General features: G+C 44.8%; 1 protein-coding gene across 1 annotated transcript in view; it reads left to right on the forward strand.

Moving 5' to 3' along the window:
• The window catches only part of LOC143973607 (histo-blood group ABO system transferase-like), a 354850-nt gene that overhangs the window by 39418 nt on the left and 292593 nt on the right, over positions 1-22839 (forward strand). The window lies entirely within an intron of this gene.

Genomic DNA, 22839 nt, shown 5'->3' on the forward strand with positions numbered 1-22839 from the left:
ACTCACTCTAGTCTTGGCTTTAGGCTTGACAGGATGGTTTCCTAACTCACTGTCACTTGTGTCAAATTAGATCATGTCTCAGGCGGCAGATATCGAGGATTCTGAGATCATCCCTCTTTCCCAGGCTGGGGAGTCAGAACATGACAGCACACTCTCCATGAGGTCTTGGACGGTCCCCAGGTTGATAGCTGAACTTCATTGTAAAGGTGATGCTTATCTGGCTTCAACTCGTAAAGCGGAACTTTTCAGACTTTTATTCCCCAGTGCTTCAGGCGCTACCCCTGAACAAGTTACCTTGCGTTCTGTGTGTGCATCACTCACATTGATTCACTCCTCCCTTAGTGTGTTGGCAACATCTTTTCAGGAATTATGAGCCAGGGTGGAGGTTTTGTAGTGTCCTCTGTGCCCGGCACCAGTGGCACCTGTGAGTCTTGACATATCAGAGGTCCCGGGGTTACCTCTGGTCATTCCATCAGCAGCAGGTAATAGTGCTAGTTCTTTATCAGTCACTCCAGCTCATTTTATCCCGGCCAATATTAAAAAAGATATTTTGGAGGGTAAGGATGTTAACTTAGCCTCCCTCTTGATTGTGGCTCATGACATCGCGGACAACAAGTCATATGCTTGTGGTGACGTGTCGGTGGTAGTCAGGACCAGGGACCATAGGCTCAGTCGCAAACTTTCCATCCCTGATTTCGTCTTAGCTTTTAGCATCTTCAGGGATGTTGTTTACTCGGTCAGTCCTCAGAGAATGGAGGAGCTTGACCTGTTTTTATATGCGGTGGTAGAGTTGGGGCAGAAGTATGGTGGGTTGGCTTTTTATGGTTATCATCGGTCCTTTTCGGCTAAAGCAGCGGCGGTGTTCGCTCAGCACCAGGTCACGACTGACTGGAGCAAGGTGGACACCAAGCTTTTTTGTCGGCATTTTTATTGAGTATAAATTTGTCTTTTATTGAGGTTTACAGAAAACGGTTACAATGATTTCATGTCACAAAGCTCAATAATGCTATAACAAGTTTACGAAGTTTAACCAACTTATAAACGTAACAGAGGAACTAACAAGCGTTGGATAGGTATCTATCAAGAATAGGGTTGTTGATCATTTAGGCTACTTTTCTCAGAGCGGAGAGTAAATTACTAAGGGGGGGGGGGGGGGGGGTGATACCACTTATTGCCATCAAGGTATCCATTTCGAGATAGCCCTTCCCACAGAACAAAATGGACCCTTCAAAATCCGGGTGTCACAATAAAAAGGGAAGAACAGAGAGAAGGCAGCGGAACAAAAACATACAATTAATTCCCCCGTGAGGCCAGAGATGATATGTCAGTAAAGTGGTACCAATCGAAGCAGTAGTATACGTCAGATAGGAGCTAGTCATCTATGGTAATGATCTCAAGTGCAGGGTTCTAAGGGTATCTAGCACTATTGGTTAACAGTGATCGGCTTTTAGTTCGCATACGGACAGCCAATATTATGGTCCTAATATCTACGAGAGTCAGGTGGTATGGATTATGTTGTAGAAGATTGTCTGTATTCCTGCTTGAATGGGAATTCTGTATATCTGATCATTATGGCGGTGGGACTCCGGTTAACAGTTGGCTACACTCTGCCGAGGCTCTGAAGTGATGCCAGCACGCCCAAGTTGCCCAGTATTTAGTTGGGGTATATTTCGCTTGTTGAGACTGAAGGAGGGGTATTGGATTTCCACAGGTCAGGAATGCACATCTTTGCTGCATTTAACAGATGTTGTGTCAGTGGGCGGTGGTATACCTTCATGGGGAGTGCAGAATGGTGCAGAAGCATTTGGGCTGGGGAGAAGTCGATGGGAAGTGTGGTGATTTGGCATATAAGGCAATGGATCTCCCTCCAAAATGGTTGGAGTCGTGGACAGGAGGTTGGCGGGGGTTAGATACCACATGAAGAATATTTTAAAATTATTTTCCTGTACTGAGACATTTGTGGAGCCTTTGTGTATATTTGTGTATATATTCGTCCAGTCAACTTCCGTAAGTGACAAGGATAAGTCAGTTTCCCAACTACGTGTTGCCAAGTTGGCTTTTGGGCTATATTCTGAGAAGAACATTGCATAAATACTGGAGATGACATGGCGTTGTGGTTCCGTTTGGTTGCATAATGCTTCAAATGGTGTGAGCGTCCGTGCAAAGTCTGATCTCGCTTGTCGGTGCGTCAGGAAGTGTCTGATTTGGAAGTAAACCCACAGCGGGAAGGGGCACCCAGAGGTTTGTGTGGGGAGTTCTGGTATAGTTCGAAGCCAGTCGTTTGAAAAGAAATGTAAGGCTCTGATGTCAGGTGATTGCCAAAGTCCTGTGAAGAACGCATCCGATTGGCCTATTGGAAATGCAGGATTGTGTTTTATCTGTGTCATCGGGCTGCGGTTGGAGGAGATATGATGGGTATAGCAGGCCGAGTGAAAGGCTTGTAACGTACTCGTAATCAATGGGTTCTGTTTGCACGTTTGAGGGATACAGTGGTGTGAAAAAGTGTTTGCCCCCTACCTCATTTCCTGTTCCTTTGCATGTTTGTCACACTTAAGTGTTTCGGAAACATCAAACCAATTTAAACAATAGTCAAGGACAACACAAGTAAAAACAAAATGCAATTTGTAAATGAAGGTGTTTATTATTAAAGGTGAAAAAAAATCCAAACCATCATGGCCCTGTGTGAAAAAGTGATTGCCCCCTAAACCTAATAACTGGTTGGGCCACCCTTAGCAGCAACAACTGCAATCAAGCGTTTGCGATAACGTGCAATGAGGCTTTTACAGCGTCCTGGAGGAATTTTGGCCCACTCATCTTTGCAGAATTTTCCTAATTCAGTTACATTAGAGGGTTTTCGAGCATGAACTGCCTTTTTAAGGTCATACCACAACATCTCAATAGGATTCAGGTCAGGACTTTGGCTAGGCCACTCCAAAGTCTTCATTTTGTTTTTCTTCAGCCATTCGGTGGTGGACTTGCTGGTGTGTTTAGGATCATTGTCCTGCTGCAGAACCCAAGTTCGTTTCAGCTTGAGTACACGAACAGATGGTCGGACATTCTCCTTCAGGATCTCTTGGTAGACAGCAGAATTCATAGTTCCTTTTATCACGGCAAGTCTTCCAGGTCCTGAAGCAGCAAAACAGCCCCAGACCATCACACTACCACCACCATATTTTACTGTTGGTATAATGTTCTTTTTATGAAATGCAGTGTTCCTTCTACGCCAGATATACTTGGACACACACCTTCCAAAGAGTTCCACTTTTGTCTCATCGGTCCACAGAATGTTGTCCCAAAAGTCTTGGAGATCATCAAGATGTGTTGTGGAGAAATTGAGACGAGCTTTGATGTTCTTTTTGCTCAGCAGTGGTTTTCTCCTTGGAACTCTGCCATGCAGGCCATTTTTGCCCAGTCTTTTCCTGATGGTGGAGGCATGAACGCTGACCTTAACTGAGGCAAGTGAGGCCTGCAGTTTCTTGGACGTTGTTGTGGGGTCTTTTGTGACCTCTTGGATGAGTCGCCGCTGCGCTCTTGGGGTAATTTTGGGCAGCCAGCCACTCCTGGGAAGGTTCACCACTGTTCCATGTCTTCGCCATTTGTGGATAATGGCTCTCGCTGTGGTTCGCTTGATTTCCAAAACTTTGGAAATGGCTTTATAACCCTTTCCAGACTACTAGATCTCAATTACTTTCTTTCTCAATTGTTCCTGAATTTCTTTGGGTCTCGGCATGATGTGTAGCTTTTAAGGATCTTCTGGTGGACCTTACTGTGTCAAGCAGCTCCTATTTAAGTGATGCCTTGATTGTGAACAGGTGTGGCAATAATCAGGCCTGGGTGTGGCTAGAGAAATTGAATTCAGGTGTGGACAACCACAGTTATAGTATGTTTTAACAAGGGCCATGATGGTTTGGATTTTTTTTCACCTTTAATAATAAACACCTTCATTTACAAATTGCATTTTGTGTTTACTTGTGTTGTCCTTGACTATTGTTTAAATTGGTTTGATGTTCCGAAACACTTAAGTGTGACAAACATGCAAAGGAACAGGAAATTACTTTTTCACACCACTGTATGTTCAGGCTCTAGCCATGGTAAAAGTTTAATTGGAGACGAGGAGAACAAGTTCTCTATCTGCTTCCATGCTTTAGCATGCGTATGGACATTCCAGTCTACTATTCTGGCTAGGTGACTGGCCCATTAATATTTCTTAATGTCTTGCAAGCCAATGCCTCCTTTTGTTTTCGGCAAGGTCAGTCTGGCAAAACGTATTCTGGCTCGCTGTCCATTCCATATGAAGTTGGAACAGGTATTTTGGTATGATTTGAAAAAGGCCGGCGGGAGCTTTATTGGGATCATTTGTAAGATGTATAACAGACGGGGTAGAACGTTAATTTTAATAATCAAAGCCCTACCGAACCAGGAGAACAGCCCTGTCGACCAGGCCTTAAGATCTTTCTGGATAGTCTGGAGAAGAGGGATATAGTTGAGGGGGTACAGATTGTCTAGTCGAGTAGGTAGTTTAATACCTAGTTAGGTAATAGCTGTGTTAGTCCAGCAAAAAAGGGAAAGTTTTGTTGGCACGAGTCTACCGTTTCTGTACTCAGGGATATATTCAGGGCCTCTGATTTTGCAAAATTGATTTGTAAGTTGGATATTGTCTTAAAAGCATTAAGGTCCTTAAGGAGGTTGGGAATCGTAACATGTGGGTCAGTAAGGAAAAGTAGTATGTCATCTGCGAAGGCTGCTATTTTATGGGTCGTGTTTCCAAACGTTACCCCTTTAATGTCTTGATTCCTGTTCAGCCTTCGGAGGAGAGGTTCTAATGTGAGAATAAAAATTAAGGGGGAGAACGGGCATCCCTGACGAGTTCCATTGGATATTGGAGAAGGCGTCCGACAGTTGGCCGTTTATCCTGACCTGGGCCTTTGGGGAAGCGTATAAGGCCATGACGAAGGATTTCAGCCGCTCAGGTAAGCCTAATTTCCAGAGGACTTCGGCCATGTAGTCCCAGGCCACTCTGTCGAATGCCTTCTCCGTGTCCAACGAGAGGAAGAATCCCTTTTGTTTCGAGGAGGTCAGCCAAAGGTGTATGGAGAGTGCTTTGATCATATTGTCTCTCCCCTCTCTCCCTGGCACAAATCCCACCCGATCGAGTGATATAAGCTGGGGCAGGAGAGGGAGGAGACGATTAGCTAGTATCTTGGCGTACATTTTTAAGTCTACATTAAGCAATGATATGGGTCTGTAGTTTGTCACCTGTGATTCGTCTTTGTTGGGTTGTAGGATTACCATTATATGGGCTCACAGTAGGTCTCGGGGGGGTGGTTTATCAGGAGCTAAGGAGTTGAATGCTGCCAGAAAGTGTCATTTCAGGGTCTCTATATATGACTTATAATAGCAAGCGGTAAGACCATCGGGGCCAGGGCTTTTTCCAGGTTTTAGTTGTTTGAGGGCCGCCTCAAGTTCCAGCGACGAGAGAGGCGATTCTAGGTTAAGTGCCATCTCCGGTGGGATGGGAGTTGTAGGAATTCCGAAATGAGCTTTTGTCTATGCGCCTGTTCCCCCTGTGGTGTCGCATCTTGTATGTTATAAAGTTTGGTGTAGTATTGGACAAATTGTTCGTCAATCAGGTGGTTGAAGACTACTTTATTGCCGATGGGGTCTGTTATGGAATGAATGGTTTTAAAGGCCTGCGGTTTTCTGAGTGCTCTAGCCAGTAGTTTGCCTGACTTATTGCCATATTCATAGAAGAATTTACCTGATAAGACGTAATTCCGTTTAATTTGAGAGTTTAAAATCTGCAAAAGATCTTGCCTTGCTTGGTTTAATTTAGAGAGGGTGTCTCTGACAAGGGAGAGTTTATGGGCTTTTTCCAGAGCTTTGATGGTGGTAAGCTGCACTATTTGGTTATTTCTGTCTCTCTTTCTTTTTGCTGCTGCTGCCATTAATTCCCCTCGGATTGTACATTTATGGGCTTCCCATACTATCATAGGATCGATGTCTGGAGAGTGGTTATCTTTGAAGTAATTGTTCAGGCTTTTCTGTATGGATGCCATAATCGCAGGGTCTGACAGTAGGGAGGGATCCAGTCGCCACATTGGGGGCGTGTGGGGGTTGTCGGCTATCTGTAAGGTCATGGATATGGGGTGGTGGTCAGAGATGTACATAGCCTCTATGGAGGCTTCAAGGAGGCACGGGAGGTCCCTTTGTGTTAAAAATAGACAGTCCAATCTGGAATACCGGTTATGAGGAAAAGAAAAGAACGAGTAATCCCTCCCCTGTGGGTTCAGTGTGCGCCAGGAGTCATGAAGGCACAGTTCTTTTAGGTGTGATTTGATGGTACGTAAAGCCTTGTACAGTAGAGAGGAGGAACCGGTAGAAGAGTCTTGGATCGGATAAAGGGGGACATTGAAGTCCCCTCCCAAAATGAGAATGCCATCTTGGAAGGAGAAAAGTTTTGTCAGGGTCGATTTGAAAAAAGTAGTCTGCCCTGAGTTGGGGGCGTATATGTTAGCCAGAGTGATACGTTTACCCTGCAATCTGCTCTTAACAAAGATAAACCTCGCTTCTGGGTCTAGGAGGGTTTCTTCAACTTGGAGTGGGCAGTTTTTGGCTATAAGGATCGAAACTCCTTTTGTTTTCTCTCTAGTGTTTTACCTTCTCCGGGGCTTTTCACTTCATTTGACAAACTGGGCCGCCCTATTCAGTTTTTGGGGAAGTCTCAGGTCTGCAACAATTTCAATCAGGGTTCATGTTATTACAGCCAGTTTCGTCTCCTACATGTCTGTGCCAGCTGCTTTAGGGCACATCCCAAGTCATCTTGTTTTCTCAAGCAGGGGAAATCTTCCTGACTAAGCCGGATCAATGTCTTGGTTTTGCAGGCCTGTTTGGAGTTTCATCCGTCTCCTACTTTACGGAAATTCTTGGTGGAGGGTTTTACGCACGGGTTTCATACGGGGCTCATTGCAAGAATTTATTGTCCGCAGGCACAGACATGGAGGCGGTGGATCGGCTGCTTCAATCTGAGCTGGAGAAGGGTTTCCTCATAGGTCCCTTTTCCACAGCTTCGTTTCACCAGTGGAGGGTCAACCCTCTGGGGTTGGTCATGGGGAAATTCTCGAATAAACTAAGGTTAATCTATGACTTGTCCGCGCCTCATTGTTCAGTAGTGCCTAGTTTGAATTCCCTGGTTCCCTCGGCAGAATTTTCGCTGAAGTATACATCAGTGGATTTAGCTATCCAACGCATCATCTGTACAGGAAGGAATGCTTGATTGTCTAAAGTGGATATTTCCGATTCTTTCAAGCTCCTTTCTATTCAGCCAGAACTTTGGCAGTAGCATGGGGTCAAATGGAGGGGACTGTATTATTTCGCCACCAAGCTTACCTTTGGGTCTAGGAGTAGTCCTTGGCTTTTTAATGTGTTCACAGAGGCACTCAGTTGGATTCTCAAGCAGAAGGAGCATTGTCAGGAGGTTATTCATTACCTAGATGACTACCTCCTGATTGAGAGTGTGGGTCGGGTACCTTCGGATCTTCAGAAGTTGGTAGCTCTTTTTTCTGCACTCAATGTTCCCTTGGCAGGCAAGAAGATGGAGGGTCTGGCTACCACCCTGACCTTTCTGGGTATCATTCTGGACTTTCAGGCCATGCAGGCCAGCCTGCTGGAGAATAAGTTAGTCAGAATCAAAGAATGGATCCATGGGTTTTTAATTTCCCAAGCCACTATCAGGAAGGATTTGCAATCATTACTGGGCATGTTGAACTTTGCCATGAGGATCATTCCTCAGGGCAGGTCCTTTATTTCCAGGTTTCTGGCTCTGCTACCAACAGCCCCGGACTCAGAGTCTAGGATAATTTTAGATTCCGCAGCTTTGTCAGATTTGTACATGTGGGATGAGTTCCTCCATCACTGGAACGGTATTTCTATGTTTATCCCAACAGTTTCAATATCTTCCTTACAAGTAGTTACTGATGCCGCCTCCTCTAAAGGTTATACGGCCATTTTTAATACGCATTGGCTGGCAGGGGCATGGCCGGAAGAATGTGGTATGATTCCCAGGTTCTTTCAGACATCGGCATTATTTGAAATGTACCCCATAATGGCGGCAGCCCAGGTGTGGGGGCATTTATGGACAGGTAATACGGTCACATGTTTCACGGACAATCAGGCAATTTCGGAAGTCATCAATAAAGGCAGGTCTAGTTCCTTGCTCATCATGTCGTTTTTACGCAGGCTCACCTGGTTGTCGCTTAAATTTAGCTTTCACATACACTGCAGGTTTATTAGTGGAGTACAAAATTCAGCAGCGGATGCTCTGTCCCGTTTTGATTTTTCATCTTTTTTCCGTCAGGTTCCGGACGCAGATGTCTCGGCGACCCCCTCCCCGCAGTTTTTTCGCTTCTGAGGATGGATTAGGGTTGCATTGGACAGGCGCATTGGGGTTGATCGACAGGTCACTGTCCATCAACACCAGGCGGGCTTACCACACAGCTTGGAAAGCATTTCAGACGTTTCGCACCCTGTACCCCAGGTCGGATTGTTTGGACGTTCGATACATTTTAGCGTTTGTAGCATACTGTCATTCCCAGCTCAGGTTATCTCACGGTACAATTAGGGGTTACTTGCCGAGCGTGCAGCATTCTTTCTCTGTACAACATCCCGGTAGACCTTCGGTGTTTGCGGCTCACGCGGTCAAGGCGGTTCTGAGGGGTATTCAGAAGAGTAGCTCTCCGAGCCCCAATAATAGGCTTCCTATTTCCGGAGACATTTTCCGTGCCTTGTCAGTCATGTTATCTAGATCTCCTTTTGGGCTTTTACCTAGTCTGGTGCTGAAGGCAGCAATTTATTTGGCTTTCTATGGTTTTCTTAGGCCAGGGAAGTTTGCTCGTACCGGGGATGGGTCTCGTACGTTGTCCATTAGTCAACTAGTCAGGTATCCTGACCATTTTTTGTTACATTTAGAGGCATGTAAGACGCAACAGACTGGGCCCGGCACAGATATCAGATTTTTCAGGATCAATTCTGGTTGGTGCCCGGTCATGGTTTTTGATCTTTTGTTGGTCCAGCTGGCAGGACAACCCAGGGATAGTCCTCTTTTGCCCTTTAACGGGGCCCCGCTCACTTTGTCACTTTTTATCAAATACTGCCGCACCCTTTTGGGGAATTTAGAGCTCAATCCCAAATCCTACTCGGGTCACTCTTTTAGGATCGGAGCAGCCTCTGAGGCTTCACATCAGGGGGTACCCGTGCACATCATTAAGAGGTTGGGTAGGTGGAGGTCTTCATGCTATGCCAAGTACGTCCTGGAGCCAGTGACAGAGATGTCCCAAGCGTTTCTTCATTTGACTGATTGATTGGTTCCTGTTAAATAAACTTTGCATTTTCATCTCACTGTCTGTTGTACTTTTTGCATACTGACCACGTGACCATGGCACACCTTCAGGTCACCTTCTCTCAGTGTCTGTCGATTCCCTTTCATCATTATTACAAGAGTCTCCGAGCACAAATGGGAAGGCGGGACACAGGCCCGCCTGTATTTGTGGGAGGAGCCTCGCCGTTATAAGAACAGCCTCGGCTCCTCCCTGCCCTGTCGATCTTTCCGGAGGTTGTCCCACCCTCCCGTTCCCCCTTTTTTCTTCCATCTCTTCTCTTTTTTCTTACTACTTGATTATGCCCCTTTTTAGGCATACTGACCACGTGACCACGGCACAACTTCAGGTCACCTTCTTTCAGTGTCTGTCGATTCCCTTTCATCATTATTACAAGAGTCTCCGAGCACAAATATAAATAACAAGCAGCAGGTAGTAAAGCTCAAGGCCTCAAAAATGCAAAGAAAACAACTGTGATTTCATACTGCGATAAACAAATATGTATGAATAAATGTCCAATAATTCACCACCAAAACAAATAATCCTCACACGTGTGCCAGTGGTGTCTTCTAATTCTTCAAAAATTAAATAACAAACTATGCTGGTCCATATTTACCAACTTGTGCCTGAATAGGGAGCAGAACATTGTCGTGATAGCCATTTTCTCTGAACCTATTTACCACAAGTTCTGACTGCTGATAATAGTCCTCTATAATAGTGCAAATGTGCCGAATGGGCATTAATTGTCCTTTAGGGATAGCTCTCAGCCATTGGAAATGGTGACAGCTGGCTGTGGGGATGTAACCATTTTGATTTATCTCCTTAAAAAGGGTCTTAATGATGATACTTCTCTCATGTTTGGTAAGAACCAAATCTAAGAAGCTGAGATGATGTTGGTGCCATCCCAAAGAATCAGAATGTCATTCACGTACCGTTTTATATAAAGTGATCTCTGACAAGTGGTCAGTGAAAATGGTGGTCTCTTCCCACTGACTATGAAGGGGGTTGGCTACACTGGGTACTTATTTTGCCCCCATAGCCACCCCTTTAATCTGATTATAATAAGAACCCTAATGGCAAAAATAATTATTGGACATGGCTAAATCCAAAATATCAACAAAAAAATTATTTTGTGCTGTTTTTAGGGTGACGTGGGCATCAAGTAATCTTTTGCAGGAAGAAACTGCATCCTGATGCTTCAAACTCATATATAAAGACTCAGCGTCAATTGTAACTAAAACTGTATCATCACTAATCTGATTATTTTCCAACAAATTCCTAAAATGTTTACCATCCCTCAAATAAGGGGCTTTTTTAGACAATGGATTGTAAAAAGCATTAAAGGCTTAGAAGCCTTGGAGAAGAAGAAAAACAGTCATCCACATGGCTGACAAGGAGGGTGTTATTATGGTTTTAAAGAAAGTAAATTACAATTTAGAACTTAATTGGTTGGTGGGGGATACACAGACCTACACAGATGGAAAATGAAAGGTCATGTTAGCTAGACTTGTCAAAAAAGCTAAACATAGTGAAATATTGACCAAAAAGGAAGCAAGGTATCTTGTTTTATAGGCCCCCAGATTGCCAGTTATATACCAGCTTCCCAAAATATACAAGAACAAACAGAGAGACCAATACTTAGCTATATAGACTCCATCTTTTCCAGAGTAGGTGAATATCTGGACTGCTTTTTAGAAACCATTGTCCAAAAAAAGTCCCTCTTATTTGAGGGATAGTAAACATTTTGTTAAAAAATTGGTAATATGGAGTGGCGTAGTTTTTTGGTTGATAAACCCAAGAGGTTTAACAGATTTAAAGACAATGTAGCTTTTTTTGACAGATTTTAATAGGGATTATAAAATGATTGAACATGTCATATCATATCATAACATATCATAACATAGCATATCATAACATATCAGGAAACACTGGCTGATTTTGTTGAGAGACAAAATGCTGGCCAGTTTCCTTTCAAAATATCCAACATTCATTTATCGAAAGGCCCAGAGTCTGAGAAATAAGATTTCTCCTAAAATCTTTAACCCACCCAAAAAGTTGTGTACTTTTTAGACACCACTGGCTTTTACCACTGCAAAAGATGTAAAACCCATAGGACAACTAATATCGTAATAGAAAGGTAATAACCTTTAAATCTCACAATACTGGGAAGGAATATAAAATTTACAAACTGTGATTCCACCTTTGTAACATACCTAATGTCCTATCCATGTGGGCTCCAATACTTGGGGCTTACCACAAGAAAACTAGGGATCAGAATCAATGAACATTTAAATAATATAAAAAAGGGTGCCAAAAACACAGCTTGTTGAACCATTTTAGAATTTATCACAACAGGGACCCTAGTTTTGCTTCTTTTTGTGGTATTGACAGGGTTGAACCTCATTGGAGAGGAAGCAATATGAAATAAAGGATTTGTAAGAATGAAATTGAATGGATATATAAATTAAATACTTTTAATCCTTTAGGTATGAATATAGACATTGATCTGAATTGCTTTATTGCAAACTATTAAATATAAATTGTGATGGTGTTGAAATCCTCTTCTATCTTACTTATTTCAGTGGTCTTACAATATTAACTATTATTGGTAAAGTCGATTTACATTTTTTTAAGCATTTTTTAATTGTCTTTGCAATATATATATTTTATCCACAAGATGATGTATGGTGGTTAACCTTTCTATGGTAAATTTGCCTAATACCCACCAAATGGAGTTTTTCTTAAACACGCATTTAAATTGCCATTTATAAACTATTTATATTTTTTTCTAATATCGAATTAATTAATATTATGCATATCTGTTTGTTTATGGAGTCTATTCTTACATTCAATTGACCCCAAGTCCAGATTATCTCGCGGATGTAAGGATTGCAGGGGATTGGTATCCTTGGTTTTGGCGGTGTGTATATTTTATATATATATATATTGTGAGGGGTTAGCTCGGCAGCGGGGGTGTGTCACCCCCTGGATGGGTTCACAACACAAAATCAGGCACAGCAGACAGCGTTGTAGGTGCAAAAAAACAAAAGATGCGGTTTATTTATGCTACATGCAGTGAAACATATAACAGCCAAACCAAAATAAAACATGAAAATAAATCCTGGTCAGCTTGACCTCTAATTTCACACATGGATTCCCTCTCTAACAACTGAGTGCAGCCTTGTGCTGCACCAGTCCCTGTCTCTGTTGTAGAGGCTTGCCACACAGGCGTTAACTCACCGCACAGTACAGGTGTCACACTCCCCAGTCTATACAAACACAAAACTGGTTCCAGGATGGAGCATCTCCCTAAGCATGCTGGGGTTTTTTGTAGAGGTCTTAATGAGCCCACTTACTTCAGCTGGGCTCATTAACTCTTCCCCTCTAATTGTACAAGTCTGCATAAAGCCTGAATCTAGGGCACACATATTTCCCATCCTGGATACAACCAGGTGATTTTACCTGCGTGTTGCCACATACCCCCCCCCTCTTGTTTCAACCTTGGGGTTGTAACACAAGCAGTCAGACACGCATGTATCCGAGACAAAGCATCCACATTCCCCATTTTAACACCAGGGCGATGCTTAACTGTAAAATTAAATTCCTGTAGGGCCAGGAACCACCTATTTACCCTTCTATTGGTCTCCTTGTTTTGAGACATCCACTTTAAAGGAGCGTGATCAGTCACCAGGTCAAAGTGTCTACCTAGCAGATAGTACCGAAGGGAATCTAGAGCCCACTTCACTGCTAAACATTCCTTCTCAATCGTGGCGTAATTTATCTCATGGGACTTCAACTTCCTGCTGAGGTAAATGACTGGGTGCTCTTCCCCGTTCCAGACCTGGGATAACACTGCCCCTAACCCAACGTCTGATGCATCAGTTTGTACCACGAAGTCCTTAGAGAAGTCTGGTGAGTACAACACTGGCTGGCTACATAAGGCTGTTTTTAAGGACTGAAATGCTTCTTCAGCCTCTGGGGACCATTTAACCATGACCGACTCTTTCCCTTTTGTCAGGTTGGTGAGGGGCACAGCCTGAGAAGCAAAATGGGGAATGAATCGTCGATAATAGCCAGCGATTCCCAGAAAGGCTCGTACCTGTTTCTTGCTGTTGGGACGTGGCCAACTCTGTATGGCCTCGACTTTATTGACTTGGGGTTTTATCACCCCCCTCCCAATAGTGTACCCAAGATATTTGGCCTCCTCCTGTCCAATGGTACACTTCTTTGGATTGGCCGTAAACCCAGCTTCCCGGATAGAGTCTAGGACTGCTTGTACTTTTGGCAAATGTGAGACCCAGTCTGTGCTATGGATAATCACATCATCCAGGTAAGCTGCAGCATATTTCTGATGGGGCCTCAGAATCTTATCCATTTTCCGCTGGAATGTTGCCGGTGCATTCTGTAACCCAAACGGCATTCTCTTATATTGGAATGCCCCATCTGGGGTTACAAACGCAGTTTTCTCCTTGGCCGACTCGGCCAGGGGAATTTGCCAATACCCTTTGGTGAGATCAAGAGTTGTCATATATCGGGCTGTTCCCAGCCGGTCAATCAACTCATCTATACGCGGCATGGGGTAATTGTCAAATTTTGTAACTTTATTCAATTGTCGAAAATCGTTACAAAACCGCCAGCTCCCATCAGGTTTGGGCACTAGTACGATAGGACTGGACCAGTCACTCTGAGACTCCTCTATCACACCCAATTCCAGCATCCTTTGAACCTCCCCACGTATTGCCTCCCGTCGGGCCTCTGGTATTCTATAAGGTTTTAGTTTTACCCTTTCTCCTGGCGGGGTGATAATGTCATGCTCTACGCCAGATGTTTGTCCCGGCAGCTCAGAGAAAATCTCTTTGTTACGAAGTACAAACTCTTTAACCTCCTGTTGTTGGGCTTTCGATAAGGTGTCTGCTATTCCAACCTCAGGAACTAAGCAATCAGGCTGTGCTTGTGACAAAGTCTCTGCGACTAGGGATTCCCTATCCCTCCAGGCTTTCAGCAGATTGACGTGATAGATCTGCTCTGGCTTTCGCCTTCCTGGCTGTCTAACCCTGTAGTTCACCTCACTAATTTTTTCAATTACTTCGTATGGACCTTGCCATTTGGCCAGAAATTTGCTTTCAACCGTAGAGACTAGCACCAAGACCCTATCCCCCGGGGAAAAAGTACGGGTCTTGGCCCCACAGTTGTACACTCTCTGCTGTGCTAACTGCGCTTGGGTTAAATGTTCCTTTACGATTGGCATTACCTGTGCAATTCTATCTTGCATCAGGGCGACATGCTCAATCACACTCCTGTGAGGAGAACTCTCATTTTCCCAAGTTTCCTTGGCGATATCCAGCAGCCCTCTTGGGTGTCTCCCATAGAGCAACTCGAAGGGTGAGAAACCCGTAGAGGATTGGGGTACCTCCCTAATGGCAAACATCAGATAGGGTATTAGACAGTCCCAATTCTTTCCATCTCTATCCACCACCTTCTTTAACATTTGTTTTAGGGTTTTGTTGAATCTTTCAACCAACCCATCTGTTTGGGGGTGATACACAGATGTACGCAATTGTGTCACTTTGTACAACTTGCATAATTCTTTCATAACCCTGGACATAAAGGGTGTACCTTGGTCCGTAAGCAGTTCCTTACAAATACCCACGCGGCTAAAAACAAGAGATAGCTCTTTGGCTATGGTTTTGGCCGAGGTATTTCGAAGAGGAATTGCTTCCGGATAACGGGTGGCATAGTCCAATATAACCAAAATGTACTGATGCCCCCTAGCAGACTTCATTATCGGACCTACCAAATCCATTGCGATACTCTCAAAGGGGACCTCAATGATAGGAAGAGGTACCAGCGGGTTACGGAAATGTGGCATAGGTGCCGACTTCTGACACACAGGGCAGGAGGAACAATAATTTTCTGTTTCCTTCATGACCCCAGGCCAATAGAATCTCTGCAGTACCCTCTCTCTGGTTTTCTCGGCCCCCAGATGACCTCCCAGAATGTGCCCATGGGCCAATTCTAACACCAACTTCCTGTAAGGTTTGGGCACTACAAGTTGCTCAATGGTTTCTTCTGCCCTTTGAGACACTCGATACAGCAGGTCCCTTTCCATAGTGAAGTACGGATAAGTGCAAGTCTTATCTGGGTTCACTAACTCGCCATCTATTTTCACCACATTTTCCCGTGCCTTTATTAGGGTGGGGTCTTTTAACTGTTCTGTGGCAAAATTTTCCCTGTGAACCTCAAGATCCGAAAACTCCACAGACTGCATGTTTTCATCTGAGGATGTTGGCTCCTCCCCAGTTTCTCGAGTTTCCCCCGCCAATACCGACAAGGGAAATTCAGGAGAGTCCTCACTACTCCCAGAGGAATTCTGGTCATCTTCCTGGTTTATAGGGGCACCAGTGGGGGGCTCAGGACAATCCCAGAGTTCCCAGAATTTTGGAAAATCCCTTCCCACAATAGCATCATGTGGTAAGTGAGACACTAACCCCACCTGATGAGAGAGGTTACCTTTGGGGGTCTCAAAAAACACTGAAGTTACAGGATACTCTCGGCTGTCCCCATGCACACAAATAACAGCCACCTTGTTCTTCCCAGAGACCTTTGTAGTAACTAATTCAGCTTTTATCAATGTTACCAGGCTACCTGAATCCAGCAACACATCAACATTTCTACCATTAATACACATTTTACATAAATGTTTCTCAAGTCCCCGAATGGCAGTGCATGCAACTGTCGCAAACAGCGACTGACGTCTCTCCCTTATAAAGTCACATTGCATAGGCTCATCCACAACTGGGCAATTGGCTGCAATATGTCCCTCTTGCTGGCAACGGTAGCAAATAATCTTTTTCGCTGCCTCTTGCAGCATGGGCTTCCTGGGCTGCTCCCGCCAGACCTTAGGTAGAACTCCCACCCTCTCACTCTCTCCACCCTCACCCCTTGGAGTCATCTTACCCGCCACTGGGGATGATCTGGTCTTAGGGTAGAAAGTCTGTGAGTCCCTGGAAGAGGTGGTCAGGTTCTCTGTAGCCAAGTACCTCTCAACCAGATCCACAAGTTTATCTGCATTTTCTGGGTCTCCATGGCTTACCCATTTTTGGATGGCAGTAGGAAGAGCTCTCAGGAAACGATCCATAACAACACGTTCCACAATGTTTGGTGCGGTCAAAGTCTCTGGCTGCAGCCACTTCCTGCTCAGGTGAATGAGATCATACATTTGAGACCTGGGAGGTTTTCCAACCTGAAAAGTCCAATTATGCACACGCTGAGCCCGGACGGCCAGGGTGACACCCAGCCGTGCCAATATTTCTGTTTTTAGCACCACATAGTCTTTTGCTTGGTCAGGCTCTAGGTCATAATAAGCTTTCTGCGATTCCCCAGTTAACAGAGGGGCCACCAGTCCAGCCCATTGCTCCTTAGGCCACTTTTCCCTTTCAGCAGTCCTTTCAAATGTGGTCAAAAACACCTCCGGATCATCCTCTCCAGTCATTTTTGTCAATAAACAGCTCACACCAAAGGATGCGGTATTATTGTAACCACTTGCTTCATTGGTCTGCGGACGTTGCTGTATTAATGTCTCTATTTTCTGTTGAAAATTCTGCTCTTGCTTCAGCAACAGGTCTGTGAAGCGGGCTTCAGATTGCTGCTGGGCTTGTTGCTGAGTTTCCAGACTCTGCAGGTGAGCTTTCTGCTGGGCTGCAAGGCTCTGTTGTTGAGCTGCAAGGCTCTTTTGTAAAGCCGCATTTGTTTGCTGCTGATTTGCATTTGCTAGAGCCAGCTGTCTCAGTATCTCCTCCATGCTGGCCTTTAAAAAAAATGAAAAAATTACTGCCCGCATTCTCCACCAACTGTGAGGGGTTAGCTCGGCAGCGGGTGTGTGTGACCCCCTGGATGGGTTCACAACACAAAATCAGGCACAGCAGACAGCGTTGTAGGTGCAAAAAAACAAAAGATGCGGTTTATTCATGCTACATGCAGTGAAACATGTAACATTGCAATATATATATTTTATCCACAAGATGATGTATGGTGGTTAACCTTTCTATGGTAAATTTGCCTAATACCCACCAAATGGAGTTTTTCTTAAACACGCATTTAAATTGCCATTTATAAACTATTTATATTTTTTTCTAATATCGAATTAATTAATATTATGCATATCTGTTTGTTTATGGAGTCTATTCTTACATTCAATTGACCTCAAGTCCAGATTATCTCGCGGATGTAAGGATTGCAGGGGATTGGTATCCTTGGTTTTGGCGGTGTGTATATTTTATATATATATATATATTGTGAGGGGTTAGCTCGGCAGCGGGGGTGTGTCACCCCCTGGATGGGTTCACAACACAAAATCAGGCACAGCAGACAGCGTTGTAGGTGCAAAAAAACAAAAGATGCGGTTTATTTATGCTACATGCAGTGAAACATATAACAGCCAAACCAAAATAAAACATGAAAATAAATCCTGGTCAGCTTGACCTCTAATTTCACACATGGATTCCCTCTCTAACAACTGAGTGCAGCCTTGTGCTGCACCAGTCCCTGTCTCTGTTGTAGAGGCTTGCCACACAGGCGTTAACTCACCGCACAGTACAGGTGTCACACTCCCCAGTCTATACAAACACAAAACTGGTTCCAGGATGGAGCATCTCCCTAAGCATGCTGGGGTTTTTTGTAGAGGTCTTAATGAGCCCACTTACTTCAGCTGGGCTCATTAACTCTTCCCCTCTAATTGTACAAGTCTGCATAAAGCCTGAATCTAGGGCACACATATTTCCCATCCTGGATACAACCAGGTGATTTTACCTGCGTGTTGCCACATACCCCCCCCTCTTGTTTCAACCTTGGGGTTGTAACACAAGCAGTCAGACACGCATGTATCCGAGACAAAGCATCCACATTCCCCATTTTAACACCAGGGCGATGCTTAACTGTAAAATTAAATTCCTGTAGGGCCAGGAACCACCTATTTACCCTTCTATTGGTCTCCTTGTTTTGAGACATCCACTTTAAAGGAGCGTGATCAGTCACCAGGTCAAAGTGTCTACCTAGCAGATAGTACCGAAGGGAATCTAGAGCCCACTTCACTGCTAAACATTCCTTCTCAATCGTGGCGTAATTTATCTCATGGGACTTCAACTTCCTGCTGAGGTAAATGACTGGGTGCTCTTCCCCGTTCCAGACCTGGGATAACACTGCCCCTAACCCAACGTCTGATGCATCAGTTTGTACCACGAAGTCCTTAGAGAAGTCTGGTGAGTACAACACTGGCTGGCTACATAAGGCTGTTTTTAAGGACTGAAATGCTTCTTCAGCCTCTGGGGACCATTTAACCATGACCGACTCTTTCCCTTTTGTCAGGTTGGTGAGGGGCACAGCCTGAGAAGCAAAATGGGGAATGAATCGTCGATAATAGCCAGCGATTCCCAGAAAGGCTCGTACCTGTTTCTTGCTGTTGGGACGTGGCCAACTCTGTATGGCCTCGACTTTATTGACTTGGGGTTTTATCACCCCCCTCCCAATAGTGTACCCAAGATATTTGGCCTCCTCCTGTCCAATGGTACACTTCTTTGGATTGGCCGTAAACCCAGCTTCCCGGATAGAGTCTAGGACTGCTTGTACTTTTGGCAAATGTGAGACCCAGTCTGTGCTATGGATAATCACATCATCCAGGTAAGCTGCAGCATATTTCTGATGGGGCCTCAGAATCTTATCCATTTTCCGCTGGAATGTTGCCGGTGCATTCTGTAACCCAAACGGCATTCTCTTATATTGGAATGCCCCATCTGGGGTTACAAACGCAGTTTTCTCCTTGGCCGACTCGGCCAGGGGAATTTGCCAATACCCTTTGGTGAGATCAAGAGTTGTCATATATCGGGCTGTTCCCAGCCGGTCAATCAACTCATCTATACGCGGCATGGGGTAATTGTCAAATTTTGTAACTTTATTCAATTGTCGAAAATCGTTACAAAACCGCCAGCTCCCATCAGGTTTGGGCACTAGTACGATAGGACTGGACCAGTCACTCTGAGACTCCTCTATCACACCCAATTCCAGCATCCTTTGAACCTCCCCACGTATTGCCTCCCGTCGGGCCTCTGGTATTCTATAAGGTTTTAGTTTTACCCTTTCTCCTGGCGGGGTGATAATGTCATGCTCTACGCCAGATGTTTGTCCCGGCAGCTCAGAGAAAATCTCTTTGTTACGAAGTACAAACTCTTTAACCTCCTGTTGTTGGGCTTTCGATAAGGTGTCTGCTATTCCAACCTCAGGAACTAAGCAATCAGGCTGTGCTTGTGACAAAGTCTCTGCGACTAGGGATTCCCTATCCCTCCAGGCTTTCAGCAGATTGACGTGATAGATCTGCTCTGGCTTTCGCCTTCCTGGCTATCTAACCCTGTAGTTCACCTCACTAATTTTTTCAATTACTTCGTATGGACCTTGCCATTTGGCCAGAAATTTGCTTTCAACCGTAGAGACTAGCACCAAGACCCTATCCCCCGGGGAAAAAGTACGGGTCTTGGCCCCACGGTTGTACACTCTCTGCTGTGCTAACTGCACTTGGGTTAAATGTTCCTTTACGATTGGCATTACCTGTGCAATTCTATCTTGCATCAGGGCGACATGCTCAATCACACTCCTGTGAGGAGAACTCTCATTTTCCCAAGTTTCCTTGGCGATATCCAGCAGCCCTCTTGGGTGTCTCCCATAGAGCAACTCGAAGGGTGAGAAACCCGTAGAGGATTGGGGTACCTCCCTAATGGCAAACATCAGATAGGGTATTAGACAGTCCCAATTCTTTCCATCTCTATCCACCACCTTCTTTAACATTTGTTTTAGGGTTTTGTTGAATCTTTCAACCAACCCATCTGTTTGGGGGTGATACACAGATGTACGCAATTGTGTCACTTTGTACAACTTGCATAATTCTTTCATAACCCTGGACATAAAGGGTGTACCTTGGTCCGTAAGTAGTTCCTTACAAATACCCACGCGGCTAAAAACAAGAGATAGCTCTTTGGCTATGGTTTTGGCCGAGGTATTTCGAAGAGGAATTGCTTCCGGATAACGGGTGGCATAGTCCAATATAACCAAAATGTACTGATGCCCCCTAGCAGACTTCATTATCGGACCTACCAAATCCATTGCGATACTCTCAAAGGGGACCTCAATGATAGGAAGAGGTACCAGCGGGTTACGGAAATGTGGCATAGGTGCCGACTTCTGACACACAGGGCAGGAGGAACAATAATTTTCTGTTTCCTTCATGACCCCAGGCCAATAGAATCTCTGCAGTACCCTCTCTGGTTTTCTCGGCCCCCAGATGACCTCCCAGAATGTGCCCATGGGCCAATTCTAACACCAACTTCCTGTAAGGTTTGGGCACTACAAGTTGCTCAATGGTTTCTTTTGCCCTTTGAGACACTCGATACAGCAGGTCCCTTTCCATAGTGAAGTACGGATAAGTGCAAGTCTTATCTGGGTTCACTAACTCGCCATCTATTTTCACCACATCTTCCCGTGCCTTTATTAGGGTGGGGTCTTTTAACTGTTCTGTGGCAAAATTTTCCCTGTGAACCTCAAGATCCGAAAACTCCACAGACTGCATGTTTTCATCTGAGGATGTTGGCTCCTCCCCAGTTTCTCGAGTTTCCCCCGCCAATACCGACAAGGGAAATTCAGGAGAGTCCTCACCACTCCCAGAGGAATTCTGGTCATCTTCCTGGTTTATAGGGGCACCAGTGGGGGGCTCAGGACAATCCCAGAGTTCCCAGAATTTTGGAAAATCCCTTCCCACAATAGCATCATGTGGTAAGTGAGACACTAACCCCACCTGATGAGAGAGGTTACCTTTGGGGGTCTCAAAAAACACTGAAGTTACAGGATACTCTCGGCTTTCCCCATGCACACAAATAACAGCCACCTTGTTCTTCCCAGAGACCTTTGTAGTAACTAATTCAGCTTTTATCAATGTTACCAGGCTACCTGAATCCAGCAACACATCAACATTTCTACCATTAATACACATTTTACATAAATGTTTCTCAGGTCCCCGAATGGCAGTGCATGCAACTGTTGCAAACAGCGACTGACGTCTCTCCCTTATAAAGTCACATTGCATAGGCTCATCCACAACTGGGCAATTGGCTGCAATATGTCCCTCTTGCTGGCAACGGTAGCAAATAATCTTTTTCGCTGCCTCTTGCAGCATGGGCTTCCTGGGCTGCTCCCGCCAGACCTTAGGTAGAACTCCCACTCTCTCACTCTCTCCACCCTCACCCCTTGGAGTCATCTTACCCGCCACTGGGGATGATCTGGTCTTAGGGTAGAAAGTCTGTGAGTCCCTGGAAGAGGTGGTCAGGTTCTCTGTAGCCAAGTACCTCTCAACCAGATCCACAAGTTTATCTGCATTTTCTGGGTCTCCATGGCTTACCCATTTTTGGATGGCAGTAGGAAGAGCTCTCAGGAAACGATCCATAACAACACGTTCCACAATGTTTGGTGCGGTCAAAGTCTCTGGCTGCAGCCACTTCCTGCTCAGGTGAATGAGATCATACATTTGAGACCTGGGAGGTTTTCCAACCTGAAAAGTCCAATTATGCACACGCTGAGCCCGGACGGCCAGGGTGACACCCAGCCGTGCCAATATTTCTGTTTTTAGCACCACATAGTCTTTTGCTTGGTCAGGCTCTAGGTCATAATAAGCTTTCTGCGATTCCCCAGTTAACAGAGGGGCCACCAGTCCAGCCCATTGCTCCTTAGGCCACTTTTCCCTTTCAGCAGTCCTTTCAAATGTGGTCAAAAACACCTCCGGATCATCCTCTCCAGTCATTTTTGTCAATAAACGGCTCACACCAAAGGATGCGGTATTATTGTAACCACTTGCTTCATTGGTCTGCGGACGTTGCTGTATTAATGTCTCTATTTTCTGTTGAAAATTCTGCTCTTGCTTCAGCAACAGGTCTGTGAAGCGGGCTTCAGATTGCTGCTGGGCTTGTTGCTGAGTTTCCAGACTCTGCAGGTGAGCTTTCTGCTGGGCTGCAAGGCTCTGTTGTTGAGCTGCAAGGCTCTTTTGTAAAGCCGCATTTGTTTGCTGCTGATTTGCATTTGCTAGAGCCAGCTGTCTCAGTATCTCCTCCATGCTGGCCTTTAAAAAAAATGAAAAAAAACTGCCCGCATTCTCCACCAACTGTGAGGGGTTAGCTCGGCAGCGGGTGTGTGTGACCCCCTGGATGGGTTCACAACACAAAATCAGGCACAGCAGACAGCGTTGTAGGTGCAAAAAAACAAAAGATGCGGTTTATTTATGCTACATGCAGTGAAACATGTAACATTGCAATATATATATTTTATCCACAAGATGATGTATGGTGGTTAACCTTTCTATGGTAAATTTGCCTAATACCCACCAAATGGAGTTTTTCTTAAACACGCATTTAAATTGCCATTTATAAACTATTTATAT

The sequence above is a fragment of the Lithobates pipiens genome, unplaced genomic scaffold (assembly GCF_037356315.1).
Source record: "Lithobates pipiens isolate NorthernLeopardFrog02 unplaced genomic scaffold, aLitPip1_a1.2 Scaffold_85, whole genome shotgun sequence".
NCBI classification, from domain to species: Eukaryota; Metazoa; Chordata; class Amphibia; order Anura; family Ranidae; genus Lithobates; species Lithobates pipiens.